Source organism: Physella acuta, unplaced genomic scaffold, assembly GCF_028476545.2.
Source record: "Physella acuta isolate Inbredline_101_S28 unplaced genomic scaffold, ASM2847654v3 ptg000995l, whole genome shotgun sequence".
In the NCBI taxonomy this organism is placed as follows: Eukaryota; Metazoa; Mollusca; class Gastropoda; family Physidae; genus Physella; species Physella acuta.
Genome location: NW_026732512.1, coordinates 28177 through 44643, shown reverse-complemented (window position 1 = coordinate 44643; position 16467 = coordinate 28177). Strand labels below are relative to the sequence as shown.

Sequence of the window (16467 nt, the reverse complement as noted above, 5' to 3'; positions counted from 1 at the left end):
TTGTCACATGTGTGAATGACGGACACAAATGTCACATGTATGACCGACGTACACAATAGTCATACGCATGAAGTTATGAGCGTGACTGCCTACTATAACGGATATCCTCTTACACTGCGACAAAACAAATAATTGTATACCATTGTGTCCTGTTAAAAGTTATCAACAAAAGCTAAAAGCTTATCAAGAGGGAATGAAAAACGCAACCGTCCATTTTTTAATAAACTCCAAACATGCAAACGAGGGCTGGAGTCTGTTGGTCAACACAACATAAGACATCGTAAGCAATTTTTTATGGTCGAATCAGAAAAAAAAACGGGTTTTAAAAACATATACAACTTACGCATATCCGACTACCTAGCTTAGATATGTGCTCATACTCAGATAATTTTACCGTATTTCAAATACATGTTGTTTAAAAGGTATTATACTTGAATGCAAATATGTATACAAAATTTGCCTTGCGTTAAAATAAACACAATGAGTATGCATCTGGTAGGATTGGCTGGTCGTAATAAAATGTAAACGACAACAGCAAACGTAGCATGGAAATGTAGCAAGAGTAAACAAAGGGTGTGAATAACAAATGAATGGGGAGGAGCCTGTATAAATTATGTTAAACATTTCACGTAGAGCAGTGGGTGACTACATCTGTTGCATGTTTATTTAAATTACGTCAGTCTTGTAGGTAAAGTGGACAACTTATGTGTGTGTGTGGGGGGGGGGGATTGTGGGAAAAGTGGTAACTGGATGAGAATAACTAGACTTACGTGAAGTAACAATTAAGACAGTGGTCATTGGGTCACAGGTAGGACAGTGGTCATTGTGCCAGAGATAGGACAGTGGTCATTGTGTCAGAGATAGGACACAACCAATGCACCAGACACAGCTACGTCATCATCTCATCAGAACCAGGAGTAGCATCGAGTCCACCCTAATGCTCTACCATAACCGTAACATTACAACCTATGTCTAAGCTCTTATAATCAGTTTACACACAGTACATGAAGAACATTCCAAACAAACCAGTTTACTCACAACACTCACAAAGTGAACATCCACCACCACTAAACAATCCTGAAAATAAAACCTCGCTTTCCAAAACAAACGTGACAGGACCTCTACGAAATCCTGTTGGCGGTGTGTTCCCAGAAAGCTGCCTCTCCGGAAATATCCGATTTGACGATGTGATATTTATGAATTTGTTTCCGCATATTCGTTTAGACAGGGGAAAGGCTTTGTTAAAATAGATTAAGTCAGAACAAATGACGTCGTTCTTTTTGTTCAAAAGGGTGGGTTTTTATTTTTTTATTATTTTGCCAAAGGAGAATTTGACCGTCAAAGATAATTTTCAGGACAATTGGTTAACACAGTGTACTGACCATTTCGATTAAAGGGTTAAGTGGTCTTCATAAAATGTATAATGATCAGCCAATGCAAATAGCAAGGACGTAGAATTGGTGGTTTTGTGTTTCACAGCCACGACAACAACCACATAACCACACTTCACCACAACCACAACCACCACTTACCACATACCACAACAACCACATGACCACACTTCACCACCACAGCAACCACATTACCACACACCCAACCACAAAAATCACACTACTACACTTCACCACCACAACCACATTACCACACACTCCACCACAACAACCACATTACCACACACGACTACCGAGAGCCCACTCTATGCCGTGAGACTCAACATTAGACCACCTGCCACACTTACATAATCGGATCCAATAAGACGATTAATTTAGAATAATTTATACTAATTAGGCGGCTCATGTGTCTCGGTTAGAGGGGGGGGGGGGGGTGGTAGTCTATGACAGAGGTGAGAAGGGAGTAAAGTGGGGGGTAGTGCGGACAGTCGGTGTAATACAGTATTGTAGGGGTGGAATGTCTATGTGCCTAACCTAACCTAACCTAGCCTAACTTAACCTAAGCTTACCTAACCTAGCCTAACTTAACCTAACCTAACCTAACCTAGCCTAACTTAACCTAACCTAACCTAACCTATGTAGTACAATGATGTAGTAAGTAGCCGAAGACTAACCTCTTGTGACACCACCAGGTAGTGTTCGGGTTTAAACACCATAAACAGATAGAATGCTAATTACGACGTGTGTATTAATTATACTAATTATAATAAGCGAGTACGTGACCCCAACACACACACACCTTAGGAGTTATCTATAAACGACCTCTCACCTTTTAAAACAATTTGTATCCCCCCCCCCCCTCCCTCCCGTATAAAATTATGGCTCACCACAGTCTACCCGCTACTAAAAGAAATCGATTTCTTTCTCAAATATTTACTCGGTCAGTATTGATCGATTTATATTACAAAAAAAAAAAAAAACAACCTCTTTAGAAAACACAAAATAACGACTAAAATTCGGCTTCTAACAATCCTTGACTGTGAATGTCTTCATACATTCTGACTATCCCTTCTCCCTCCCCCCCCCCCCCCCCACGTCGTTACAAAAAGTTGTAAGACTCCCCGTAGCGTCGTGACGTCGTTTATTCACGACCCCTCATACAAATTGTTCAAATGTAACACAACACGACCGTGCACTTCCTCCAACTTCCCCCCTCGTCACGTGGCTCTGGAGGATCAGACCATCGATCAGCTACCGTGACTTATTCATCAGCGCCAATGGAGCGTAAAAAACGGTCACGTGACCACCTCCATATCGATCTCGTGCAATCACGACGCAAATTTGACCCAGAAATTCCTGACCATTTGGCCAAATCTCGAACAAAATGTATTCGTAAAAAATATCGATGCGGCGTATCGAAGCTAATGTTTATTTGTGAGTATCGTTAGCCTAATAATAAATCTAATCAAGCCATAACTCTGTCATTAATCCTAAGTCTAGCCAAAGCTCTGACCTTAACTCGACATCCAATACTAGCCTTGTAACCACGATACCGGATAATAAATAACCCGATACGATACTTTATTGGCACTCGGGCATTTTGAGCAGAACGCACGCACCAATTTTGGCAACCTTACCAGACTGTCGTTTAGTTATTCCCCTTTTCTTGGGTGTCAACTTCTGAGCACGGGAGAAGGAGGAGGGTGGGGGTGGATTAAACTAGATCTAGTAAATCTAAACATTAACCCCTGCTTTATTTAACACGCTTATAACCCTTAAAAATATTTTAAAATAATTAAATGATAGTAAGAAGTTATGTAAAAAAAAAACAGTTTCAAAGTCCAAAGAAAAAAAAAAGGCCACTTGACACAACAAAGTGGGTACTTGACTGGCGCCCCTACAAGCTTCTGTTTGCCCCCCCTACACTACCGTAACACTAGCGTATTCATTCAGACAACATTTACGATTACACATGCGGAAACAATTAGGGTTGTAAACGTGCTTAATGTAGCGTTTACACTTACCGCTTTTCTATAATAATGAAACAGTATATATATATATATATATATATATATATATATATATATATATATATATATATATATATATATATATATATATATATATATATATATATATATATATATATATATATATATATATATATATATATATATATATATATATATATGTGGTGCACTAAGATTATCTCACCAAGTTTGTGGTTCTCAGGCCACTCAAATTAAAGACAGCGGTAGTAGTAGCTTACACCTTGACATTTTTACCTTGATTGGTGCACCATCGATTTTACAGTCCCACAACAGGTCGGGAATTTGCGAATAAAGTGGTCAGCGGCATGAAAGTATACTGGACCACTTTGAAGATTGTAAGCACACGTACACACACACCCACACGTACACACACACCCACACGTACACCCACACTACACCCACACCCACACGTACACCCACACCTACATTAATAACCATGTGGTTTTCATACATAATCGGTATATCTATATTATTTTATATATCCCTAAATTCTTAACTTATCTGGCAACTCATGAAAAGGTCAAGCAATATACCAGATAAAACAATGCGCCCATGAGCGTTTTTATTGCCCTACTGTGGGTAAGCAGACATAAGCCGTACTGCAGTACTTGTACATTTCTTGAGTTTAAAGACCGTGTACAAACAAACGAAACACACAGGTGGTTAGAGCAAATGGTGGCAGTATAAAACAATAGGAGCAACCTCAAGCAATAAACCTTCAAATGATGCCCTCGCTAGGCATGTGCACAATCATGTCATTCATGCAGCATGGGTACAATCCTATCATCATTCATGGGCACAATCCTGTCATTCATGCAAGGACACAAACCTGTCATTCAGGTGCACAATCCTGTCATCATTCATGTACGTAATCCTTTCATGCCCTGTCACAATCCTGCCATGTCTAATTAGTTGCCGTCCATTAATCAGCTCACGCTGTTGTGCCCCCCCCCCACACACGCTTCAATCGTCGCAATAAGTAAAACCCCACTCAATAATGTCATTATATTAATGACGTTCCACCGCCGGCAAACAGCCCCTCGTTAAATATTTTTAAAGCAATGTTTTAATAACATTATCTGAGCTGTTTCGACATTAAAATTATTGATCAGCTTTTATTGTAATAAGTAAACTTAAGGGAAAAAATAGATATAGCCTAACTGCAAAATTTAAATTTAAAAAAATACTTTTAAATCCCACCCCGCTCAAACACAAAAAATTCTAAATCCCCCCTCCTCTTATCCAAGAAGTGTAACATTATACATGGACTACCCGTGAAGAAAATGGTGGAATAAGATGAAGTTTGGGGTGATAGGACATGGAGATGGGCACAGGGTAGAAGTGACTGTTGCACTTTGCTAAGGAGGACTGGGTATTCGACCATTGCTAGAAAAGGGAAGGAGGGGGGGGGGGTGTCGAGTGACAAATACCTGCATACATGTCGTCAGTCACACACACACAACTAACCAGCGCTAGAATGTCTGAATGCATGTACCTGTCAAGGTGATCGCTAGGGTACTTGTCGGTTGCCGTACCCACTTCTTCACAGACTGTAGTACTTCGACCGAATACCTGGCCCATACCTTAAACCTAGCCCTAATATCTGGGCCCTACCCTAGCCCTAATATCTGGACCCTACCCTAGCCCTAATATCTAGGCCATACCCTACCCTAGCCCTAATATCTGGACCCTACCCTAGCCCTAATATCTGGGCCATACCCTAGCCTTAATATCTAGGCCATACCCTACCCTAGCCCAAATATCTAGGCCATACCCTACCCTAGCCCTAATATCTGGACCCTACCCTAGCCCTAATATCTGGACCCTACCCTAGCCTTAATATCTAGGCCATACCCTACCCTAGCCCAAATATCTAGGCCATACCCTACCCTAGCCCAAATATCTAGGCCATACCCTACCCTAGCCCTAATATCTGGACCCTACCCTAGCCCTAATATCTAGGCCATACCCTACCCTAGCCCTAATATCTAGGCCATACCCTACCCTAGCCCTAATATCTGGGCCATACCCTACCCTAGCCCTAATATCTGGGCCCTACCCTAGCCCTAATATCTGGGCCATACCCTACCCTAGCCCTAATATCTGGGCCATACCCTACCCTAGCCCAAATATCTATGCCATACCCTACCCTAGCCCTAACCCTAAACAAAGCCTAACCAAACATTTAGCGATGTTATTGCCGATACCCTTTAATATGTTTGCGTATGTCTAACCCGCACGTGTAGGTACTGATATGTAAGCACAGATGTATGTATACATATACGTGCCTAAATGCACGTGTATGTTAATTTATAGGTGTAAGCACTTGTAGCCAGGATGTGGGGGAGGGGGGGGGGGGAAAGAGGCGACCATAAAATATATGACTCTGGTTGTTGCACCAGCGGCCATCTTACTGACACAATATCTTTTGTGTACATCGGCTAAGTAGGTCACACGCGATCAATAATTTATTGAGCCGTGCGCGCCGGGGTGTGTTTACGTAACCAAAAATAGCCCCGCACATTCTCGCATCAGTGCTATTACTGCTAGATCTTAAGATGTGTGTGTGGTGGATGTCTTAAAAACACCTGCATCATCCAAACAATGGGATGAGGGAGGGGTTTGACAACTAAAACATTTGTTAGGATGAAACAAATATTTAAAAAATTGACGTCAACTACAACTATCTTTTCCATCAATATTTTGGCCATTTTGTTCATGCATCACTGGCTTAGATAAAAATGTGATCATGTAAAAACAAATGACGTGTCTTAAGTTCTAGCCCAGGTAGCCGTTGAGTCAAAAGAAAGTACAGCATCATCTCAAATAATATGTTGGGATCTCATCCCCCACCCCAAGTATGTTTTAGCAATCTCGATACAGCTATCATATCTCATCACATCATTTGGGGATCTCATCACATCATTTGGGTATCTCATCACATCATTTGGGTATCTCATCACATCATTTGGGAATCTCACTACATCATTTGGGCGATCCCTCCCAGTTATCATTTAGGGGTCATGCACATGTTATAAAACACAAAAACATATCTAGGAGCAACCCACACTACAATATAATGTACTAATAAAAATAAAAATTATATAGCATTTCTATTTACCAACCACTCTAACCCCACCCCCTCTATCCACGTTGTACAATACATGTAGTTACGGTCCCTTACAGCTGATTCAATTAACGACTGGTTTTACATTTTTAAACAATGTTTCACCTGTTGCTAGGCACACCGGCTTCTGCTAGCGTAATTAATCCGTCTGGAGTAATTAATCTAATTAAAACTGCCCTAAGTAAAGTACAAAGTATTCAACAAGTTCGAAAGAACACCAAAGATTATAAAGAGCGGACAGAGCTACTTGATAACAACAATCTCTAACATTACAATAAGTCACCCGCAACGGGGAGTCAGCAAAAGTAGGACTTTTGTGACGATGTGTGACGATGTGTGTGTGTGTGGGGGGGGGGGGGGGGTAGAAATATTCAAAAGGCTTGACGAGATTTACGAATTACCTCCCCTTTCTCCCCCCCCCCCCCCCCCCCGACCCCTAACTCATTGGCCGTTATTAATTTAGGTAGGCATCTATTTTTTTTTTAATGGGAAACCCTACAAATAGTGTCTGTGTAAACCTGCGTGATCGCAGAATGCTACTAACCATTTTTATCACTGTCTGTATACTTTACATGGCGTTAAACCTCCAATTTTTGTTACACTTGATCAACTTTTAGTTTTATTTGTTTACATATCGCAGTTGTTGAGTCGCGCGCCAATTTCTGAGCAATGCTCAACGCGATCCCGATACCACTGAAAGGTATCGATATTCTTGGCGACTAATTAATTAAATTAGATATGCATGATCGGGGTTTGGGAGGTTGTCCTGAAATAAAGTCAAACAATTTTAGTTCATTTTCACCCCTCACTTTCCTTACCACCGATACATTTCACAATAAGCAACACCCCTCCCCTGCATCATATAATATAACGTTACACCCCTCACCTTCATCATATAATATAACGTCACCCTCCCCTCCATTCTATAACAACAGCACACCCTTCCCCCCCCCCCCCCGTTCCATAATATAGCGCCCCCCCCCCCCCCCCCACTTCAAACCAAGATCAACACGTCTTTAACAGGAGGAATATGAAATGTAAATTACGACAAATTTTACTATGGGTTACCAAGACAAAACAATAAACAACTTCCTCCTCCCCCACCCCCCACACAAACCTAACCCCCCCCCCCCCCACAAACCTAACCATAACCCGTGATTACGAAAGGCTGTCACAATACAATCAAGCGATTAGAATTTAAAACGTTTCAACCAAGACCATTCACACCAACACGCACGGGATACAACTGGACTAACGGCCAAACACGTTTAGAACGGACCTCCAGATGAATGATGGGACAAACAGCAGACGGTTGAAGAAAACGTGTAAAACCTAGGTAGTATTCATTGATTGGGGGGGGGTGTGGGCGACCCAAACAAACATTTGACTGACAAACGTTACCTAACAGATGTAAAAACACTAGTAGGTTAACATTAGCTACACGAGTCGTTGGGTCAAGTGGGGGTTGGGGTGGGGGTGATGTCACACCATATATTGTGTCAGGGGGGTGTCACATCCTACCTTTAACTGTTTCAACACTTGCAACACTAACCAGCATTTACAACAACTCCGCCATGTAACAAAGTTTTAAGAGAGAGGGGGGGGGGGGGTACTGAATGGATAAATGTAGGCCTAGAAACCCAGATATCTGACAGACGATACTGATGTCAACTGGCTGACACAGGGTCTAGTTCACGGGTTCCCAACCTGGGGGTCGCGACCCCCCTGAGGGTCGCGAAGGGCTTTCTGGGGGGTCGCCAACTGGTATACTAAACCTTAGTAATTTGAAGCAAAACATAAATATTTAGAAGAATTTTTTAAATTCGGCTTTACTAACATCACTGGAAAGGGAATAGAGAAGAAGCAAAGCCTACTGTACAAAGTTGTTCTCAGTCACGAGTTTATGAAATCTTCAAAACTAAAATGTCATTTGAGACGAGTCATTCGAAACACACCATTCGGTATGAAGCTAGTTGCAAACGTCAGAGACTTGATCGAACAGGAAATTTCCACCAAGGAAACACAGCATTAGTGCAAGCATCACATGAAGTCCCGACAGAAAATGCCAAGCAAAAAAAAAAATACAATAGGAGAAAATCTCATCAAACGCTGCATGTTGAAGATGGTGAAGTTAATTCTTACATGTCCATAGATGTTAAATAACACATTTTTATTAAAATTAAGCTTTCACCATTGTTTGCTTTTCAAGTTGATAAATCAACAGACGTGAGTTCGTGAGTTCGTTTTCGCAGTTGCTGGTCTTTGTCTATACTGATTCAGATGATAGCAAAGAAGAGTTGCTCTTTTGTGAAGATAGCATGGAGAAAATAAATACGTTTTTTTTTAAATTGGATGATTAAAATGGGTTAAAACGGCTGTGAGGGTTTGTACGGATGGAGTACCATCTATGTTTAGGTCAAAATCGGGCTTTCAGAAAGCAGAAAAGATTTAGCTCCCTAACCACTGCCCTCACCAATCGCCATCAAGACTCCATTGCTAGTATAAGTGGTGAATTATATAAAATCTGTAGCCTTCAAAGAACTGAGCAAAGACCTAAATATAGATCACGAGGTTCTGCTCGTCTACACTACAGTGCGCTGGCTGTCCAACGAATTGTTGTGAATCGTGGTTTTTAATTGAAATCTGAAATCAAATTGTTCTTGGAAATTCAAAGGAAACAAGACCTTTTGGTATACTTAAAACGACATAGAGTGGTTGAAGAGAGTATCATACCTAGCAGATGTGTTCGTACATTAACATAAACATAACCTGAAGCTTCAGGGAAAATGAACGAATATTATCACTTTCCATGATTATCTCGGGGCATTTTTATCAAAGCAGCAAAATCGGCGAAGAAAAAAAATCTTTGAAAATATTGTAAATTTGAGAAACTCTGCAGTGTGGTAGATGAATCTAATTGTGAGATAATTAAAATTTTGAAAGAAGAAATTTCTGGGCATCTTGAATCTAGTGAAAACGAACTGCAGCGCTATTTATCTGAGCTGAAAAAAAAAGAATCTGCATTGACGCATTATCCATTCTCTTCTTCCCTCGATGTTGCCAGCATTCACGATGAATTACAATATGATTTCTTTGATTTGTAGAATGAATCCGCGTAAGACGAAAAACTGCAGACTCAATTTGGTGTATTATTCACCATTCATTCCCAAAAAAAAAATTGATTGCCTTTTCGAGAATAGATTTTTAACACTATTTTTCGATTAGAAACAAAATTAAGATAATGATAATGACATAGGTTGGCGTTAACAAAAGAAAATACTTTAAAAAAAAATTAACCGCGAATGTTTAGTGAATAGTATGCAATTTTACTCATGGTATTAAAACAGTTATCAAGAGTAGTTCATATTGAAAGTCTACTAGAAAATCTTATTTTAGTGCTTATTAATTTCCATATTAATTTCGGCTTTTTAATTCTAAGGGGGTCGCGGGTCACTTAATTTTTTTATAAAAGGGGGTCGCCACTCGAAAAAGGTTGGGAACCACTGGTCTAGTTCATACGTCGTGCAGCATTGATGATTATATAAGTAATTGGATTAATTAATAGGTGCAATCAATATAAATCTAGTAGACGACGTTAGTTTATCACCGTCTAAATTAAAATATATTTAAATTCTAATCCTAGGTTGAGCAAGAAATTAAATATACGATTACACTACTACACTAGTTAAGAACTGTTGATGTGCAAAAAATGATCGCGTTTTCTGTTTACGAACTAGATCTAGATCTATCAAAGTGTATTGTATTAGTATTAAGTTAGTATTAACCATAATGCATAATTTAATTTTACTACAATCACAGCAGTAAAGACTAGATCTAGATTCTAGATCTAGATCTACTTTGACCATAGTTTGTACATATTGTAGGCCTACTTAGTACTTACTTACCTTAATTTTTTAAAAATATATTAATCAAAAGGTAATGTTTTCAATCTCTACTTTTCATTCACAGCCAAACTGAACACTTTTCAACACCCCAATAATTCCAGAATGAAACTTGCGAACCGTACCTTCTAGATCTAGATTTGATCTATTCAATAATAATCCCACATAAAAAACATGTAGGCCTATATTGAAACATTAAATTTACGGCTGGAAAACTCAAGTCGTCTGCTAACTTACCTTCACCTTAGATTTCCCACCGTCCACAAAATCTGTTTCGCCCTTTAACCTAGAAAACCAGCCAAGTCTAGCGCGTCGCCTCAACACACCGCCGCCTCGCGACAAATCACCCCGCCCGCCAATCTAAATCTCGCCACATATAACTGGTTTAAAAAAAAAAAAGGCCTACAGGCTTTATTTAACTGAGGTTTTTGAAGCAAAAAAGGGACTGAATCGAGATCAAACTGAATTATCTTTCTTGATAGTTAAACTTTTCGTTCTGCCTATTTTTAAATCAACTACTGATTTATTTTTTTTAAACAGGTGTGTTTCCGGATGCTGCATTCAATCGATATTTGGTCGCCTGCTTAATCCTGTTAGTTAAAACTGCGCAGTTGATTATAACATCGATGCAACGAAATAGCGTGTCCACAGGAATTTTAGTAGATGGGGTTGAAAGACTAAGATGGTAGAGCAAAATTCAGCTGAGCAACACCACACGTACACACACGCGGTCACGCTCAAGGTTTGTGTTGTTGTCCATGACTACTGTTCAGTGAAGCGAATCCAACATGGCGTCTCAACTCTCCACAGTTGTGGCGGGTAAAAACAAATATTTTAAGTGGCGCAACACCCTCCTTCCCCACCCAGCTAGATAAGCGCACACCTCACACTAGGCAAGATAAGCACCACATTCTACCCCCACTACCCTATTTATATGTAACTTTATATTATACTAGCCGTCCCGGCCAGGCCCTGCTCTGGCTTCTGTGAAAAACCCTTCTGTTAAAGACCATCACCTGTGTGTTTAGTAATCATCATAAACCCGGCATTGCCCACCCAAACCACAACCAACCAAAACCAAAACAACAAAACGCAAACATAACGCTAACACAATTACAAATACAAACGAAAACAAAAACTTACAACAAACCAACCACAACCACAAACACCAATACGAACACAAAGAAAAAAGCAAACGAAAACAAACCAAATCCAAACACAAAACCAACCACAAACACAAACCCAAAGAAAAAAACAAACGAAAAAGCAAACGAAAACAAACCAAATACAAACGCAAAACCAACCACAAACCCAAAGAAAAAAAACACAAAAGAAAAAACAAACGAAAACAAACCAAATCCAAACGCAAAACCAACCTCAAACACAAATACAAACACAAACCCAATGAAAATAAAACACAAACGAAAACGAAAAAAGAAAGAACAAAAACGAACCAAATCAAAACGCAACCACTAACGCAAACCCAACCTAAACACAAAGAAAACACTAACGCGAATATAAACGCAAAGTGCTCACGGGGCTGAATCGCCTACTTCAACTTAATAAACGATTATAGTACCCCAACTTATTCATAGTCTTTTGCACTCACTTTAATGAACGTAGGCGCGAAACCGAACACGGGAGGCCCGGGACCCCAAATAGCACCCTGTCTGGGCGCCAGAGGACGCACCATGACGTCACCGCCTGATTGAACTTAGTAAACGCCTATAGTGCATAACTTATTTATAGTCTTTTGAACTCACGCGAACGTAGATACCATAGCGTACACCGGAAGGCCCGGGGCGCCAAATAGCACCCTGTCGGGGTGCCGGAGGACGCCCGGATTTGATTCACTTAAAGACTATAGTAACCTTTCTTATCCATAGTCTATCGCACTGTTTAAAACAAAATTATGCAGCATAGCGCTCACATGATAGCCCAGGGTGCCAAATCGAACCGTGCAGGGGCGCCGGCGGACGCGCCTGTTTCAATTTAGTGAACAAAAATGATAATACTCCAAGCTTATCCGTAAATGGAAAGAAATAAACGTATATGATTTGTAGGACCTGGCTTATTAAATGTTATTGATTTAAAAAAAAAATAATAATTATTGAACAGTATGTTCAGTGTATAGAATAAATAAAAGGCAGTGTTAAAAATACCTAACGACATTGCACTTAATCAATCCCCGCTAATTGTGTAATTATTTTTTTTTTCTTAACACCAAAAACAAAGTAATAAAATGATAATTCTCTCTTCTTAAGGATTTATTTTTCATTAAAGGGAAGTAACTTTGCAGTCAATACATTTCCGACACAATTTTAGAAATTTTATAAACGTCGATACACTTTTTAAAAATTTTATGTCGCGTTCATAATTGAAAATTATTCTTCTAAGTAAATGGAATGAAAGTTGTTTTTAAAGACTTTCAATGGTAATTTTTGGACTCGTACATTTAGACTTTGAGCACGATAAAAAATCTAACACTTAAATCCGTAGAAGTGTCAACGACAAACTTTTTTGTTTTTTGCCACACGTTACAGAACTGAGCTTTATATATTAGACTAGCCGTCCCGGCCAGGCCCTGCTCTGGCTTCTGTGAAAGACCCTTCTGTTAAAGACCATCACTTGTGTGTTTAGTAATCATCATAAACCCGGCATTGCCCACCCAAACCACAACCAACCAAAACCAAAACAACAAAACGCAAACATAACGCTAACACAATTACAAATACAAACGAAAACAAAAACTTACAACAAACCAACCACAACCACAAACACCAATACGAACACAAAGAAAAAAGCAAACGAAAACAAACCAAATCCAAACACAAAACCAACCACAAACACAAACCCAAAGAAAAAAACAAACGAAAAAGCAAACGAAAACAAACCAAATACAAACGCAAAACCAACCACAAACCCAAAGAAAAAAAACACAAAAGAAAAAACAAACGAAAACAAACCAAATCCAAACGCAAAACCAACCTCAAACACAAATACAAACACAAACCCAATGAAAATAAAACACAAACGAAAATGAAAAAAGAAAGAACAAAAACGAACCAAATCAAAACGCAACCACTAACGCAAACCCAACCTAAACACAAAGAAAACACTAACGCGAATATAAACGCAAAGTGCTCACGGGGCTGAATCGCCTACTTCAACTTAATAAACGACTATAGTACCCCAACTTATTCATAGTCTTTTGCACTCACTTTAATGAACGTAGGCGCGAAACCGAACACGGGAGGCCCGGGACCCCAAAAAGCACCCTGTCTGGGCGCCAGAGGACGCACCATGACGTCACCGCCTGATTGAACTTAGTAAACGCCTATAGTGCATAACTTATTTATAGTCTTTTGAACTCACGCGAACGTAGATACCATAGCGTACACCGGAAGGCCCGGGGCGCCAAATAGCACCCTGTCGGGGTGCCGGAGGACGCCCGGATTTGATTCACTTAAAGACTATAGTAACCTTTCTTATCCATAGTCTATCGCACTGTTTAAAACAAAATTATGCAGCATAGCGCTCACATGATAGCCCAGGGTGCCAAATCAAACCGTGCAGGGGCGCCGGCGGACGCGCCTGTTTCAATTTAGTGAACAAAAATGATAATACTCCAAGCTTATCCGTAAATGGAAAGAAATAAACGTATATGATTTGTAGGACCTGGCTTATTAAATGTTATTGATTTTTTAAAAAATTAATAATTATTGAACAGTATGTTCAGTGTATAGAATAAATAAAAGGCAGTGTTAAAAATACCTAACGACATTGCACTTAATCAATCCCCGCTAATTGTGTAATTATTTTTTTTTTCTTAACACCAAAAACAAAGTAATAAAATGTTAATTCTCTCTTCTTAAGGATTTATTTTTCATTAAAGGGAAGTAACTTTGCAGTCAATACATTTCCGACACAATTTTAGAAATTTTATAAACGTCGATACACTTTTTAAAAATTTTATGTCGTGTTCATAATTGAAAATTATTCTTCTAAGTAAATAGAATGAAAATTGTTTTTAAAGACTTTCAATGGTAATTTTTCGACTCGTACATTTAGACTTTGAGCACGATAAAAAATCTAACACTTAAATCCGTAGAAGTGTCAACGACAAACTTTTTTGTTTTTTGCCACACGTTACAGAACTGAGCTTTATATATTAGATAGATGTACTTGGCCGCATATTTCGAGTATAGGGGTTATAGACCTATACGGACTAGCTAAATGATGAACTAGCAGCTGGCGACAAGCAGGCAAAAATATTGTATGTTGGAGCCCCATGGTAGAGACGGGTGGGGGGGGGGGGTGTATATTCAAGTACAAAAAAGCATTAGAGAGCCAAAACATCGGGTTCGAACTCAACTGCCCTGTAGTTGCAGTAGTGCAGTCTACAACTCAACCACACAGCCACCAACTGATATTTGGTTGAGTCTAAAAAATTAAAAGAAGATGCCTTTAGATGGGGTAACAAGTTGTTTTGTTTTATTGTCTCCTCCCCCTCCCTCCACTTCCCCACCCCCCTTTCTTATGTGGATCCGGTAAGTAACGGGGTGTAAACGAAATGTGTGTGATGACACGTAACCCTTGACCTCGTGGATTCTCAGAATGGAGAGGCAGCCTGGAGGCCATAAACATGACCCAGTGGCCCGACCTATATAATAAGATGGCCCAGTGGCCCGACCTGTTCCATGAGATGGCCCAATGGCCCGACCTGACTAATGAGATGGCCCAGTGGCCCGACCTGACTGATGAGATGGCCCAATGGCCCGACCTGCTCCATGAGATGGCCCAGTGGCCCGACCTGACTGATGAGATGGCCCAATGGCCCGACTTGACTCATGAGATGGCCCAACGGCCCAACCAGCCTCAGTGCACATCTGCTCACAGAAGCAGAAGACACACATAACTAGCACCCGCCAGATGACAACACCCACCCCGCCTTTCTGTGCACAACAAAATCACGTGATAAGGTTCAGGTGTGAAACTTGTCCCCTCCAAAATTAGAACACCCCCCCCCCCCCACACACACCCGTTAAATCTCCATCATCTCCCCAGGGATGTCCGGATAATCTGGGATTTCATAATCTTCTAGCCGGAAGTGATGCAGGGACACGCCATGACGTCAGCACCTGCGTACTCTCTACAACAGATGTCTGACGTCATCAGTTAAATCTGTGTCCAGTAGTGTTTGGGGGGGGGGGATAAACGAGCGATGGGGGGGGGGGGGAGGGGCTGCTATAGAGCGAATCCAATGGGATGTATGCTCTGTTTTGTGACAAACTTCAACACACACAAAACACACGATTAAACACACAAACATGTTTCAACCCCCCCCCCCCCCCACACACACACATAAGTTTCAACACAAAACAGAAACACAAGCACTGTTCAACATACACGTGTTAACAACGGAAAAACAAGGCGCATAATTAACGCTCATTACCAAGTGTCTGCTGACGTCATTATGCTAATGCCTTACTAAATTACGTTATACATAATTGAACAAACCAAAACACAATTAATTGATTGTCTTCGTCGTCCACACGATGATAGACACTAAACAAATAGACCCCTATCAACGTTTGAACAGTTCGGTCTGGTAATTGCGTGAATTAATTAGTTAAAGGCGTCATTACCTCGGCTCGACTAAAATTTAAAATAAAAATAACCAGCGCTTGTAAACTAAGACACAAATCTGTAACTTATACTTTGTGTTCTAGCTTTCTGTGTACTACGTCATCATTTTTGCTGCTAAAAATTTACGCGCGAATTTTCGAGGCGTCACGCTCCAAATACCCCAAATATTTACACATTGTTTCATCCAGGTATTTATACAGCCTTGACCTTAACTAGGCTAGGGTAGGTACCTTGATAAGTATGCAGATGAAATGAATATGCGATGTACACAAACTAATTGGAGATGAAAATACGGATTAAAGTAATTGGTATTTACGATCTGTGGTCTATAGAGCATAAGGGGTATG

General features: G+C 40.2%; 1 protein-coding gene across 5 annotated transcripts in view; it reads right to left on the bottom strand.

Annotated features, from left to right (window-relative positions):
* LOC131954404 (cholesterol 7-desaturase nvd) overlaps positions 1-10800 on the bottom strand; it is a 28771-nt gene extending 17971 nt beyond the window's left edge. The window contains exon 1 of one of the 5 annotated variants that reach the window (XM_059318050.1): positions 10709-10800. The gene's annotated coding sequence lies outside the window, so the exon portion shown is untranslated. The other 4 variants (XM_059318049.1, XM_059318052.1, XM_059318053.1 and 1 more) reach the window with 4 other exon arrangements.
* Between the last annotated feature and the right edge of the window lie 5667 nt (positions 10801-16467).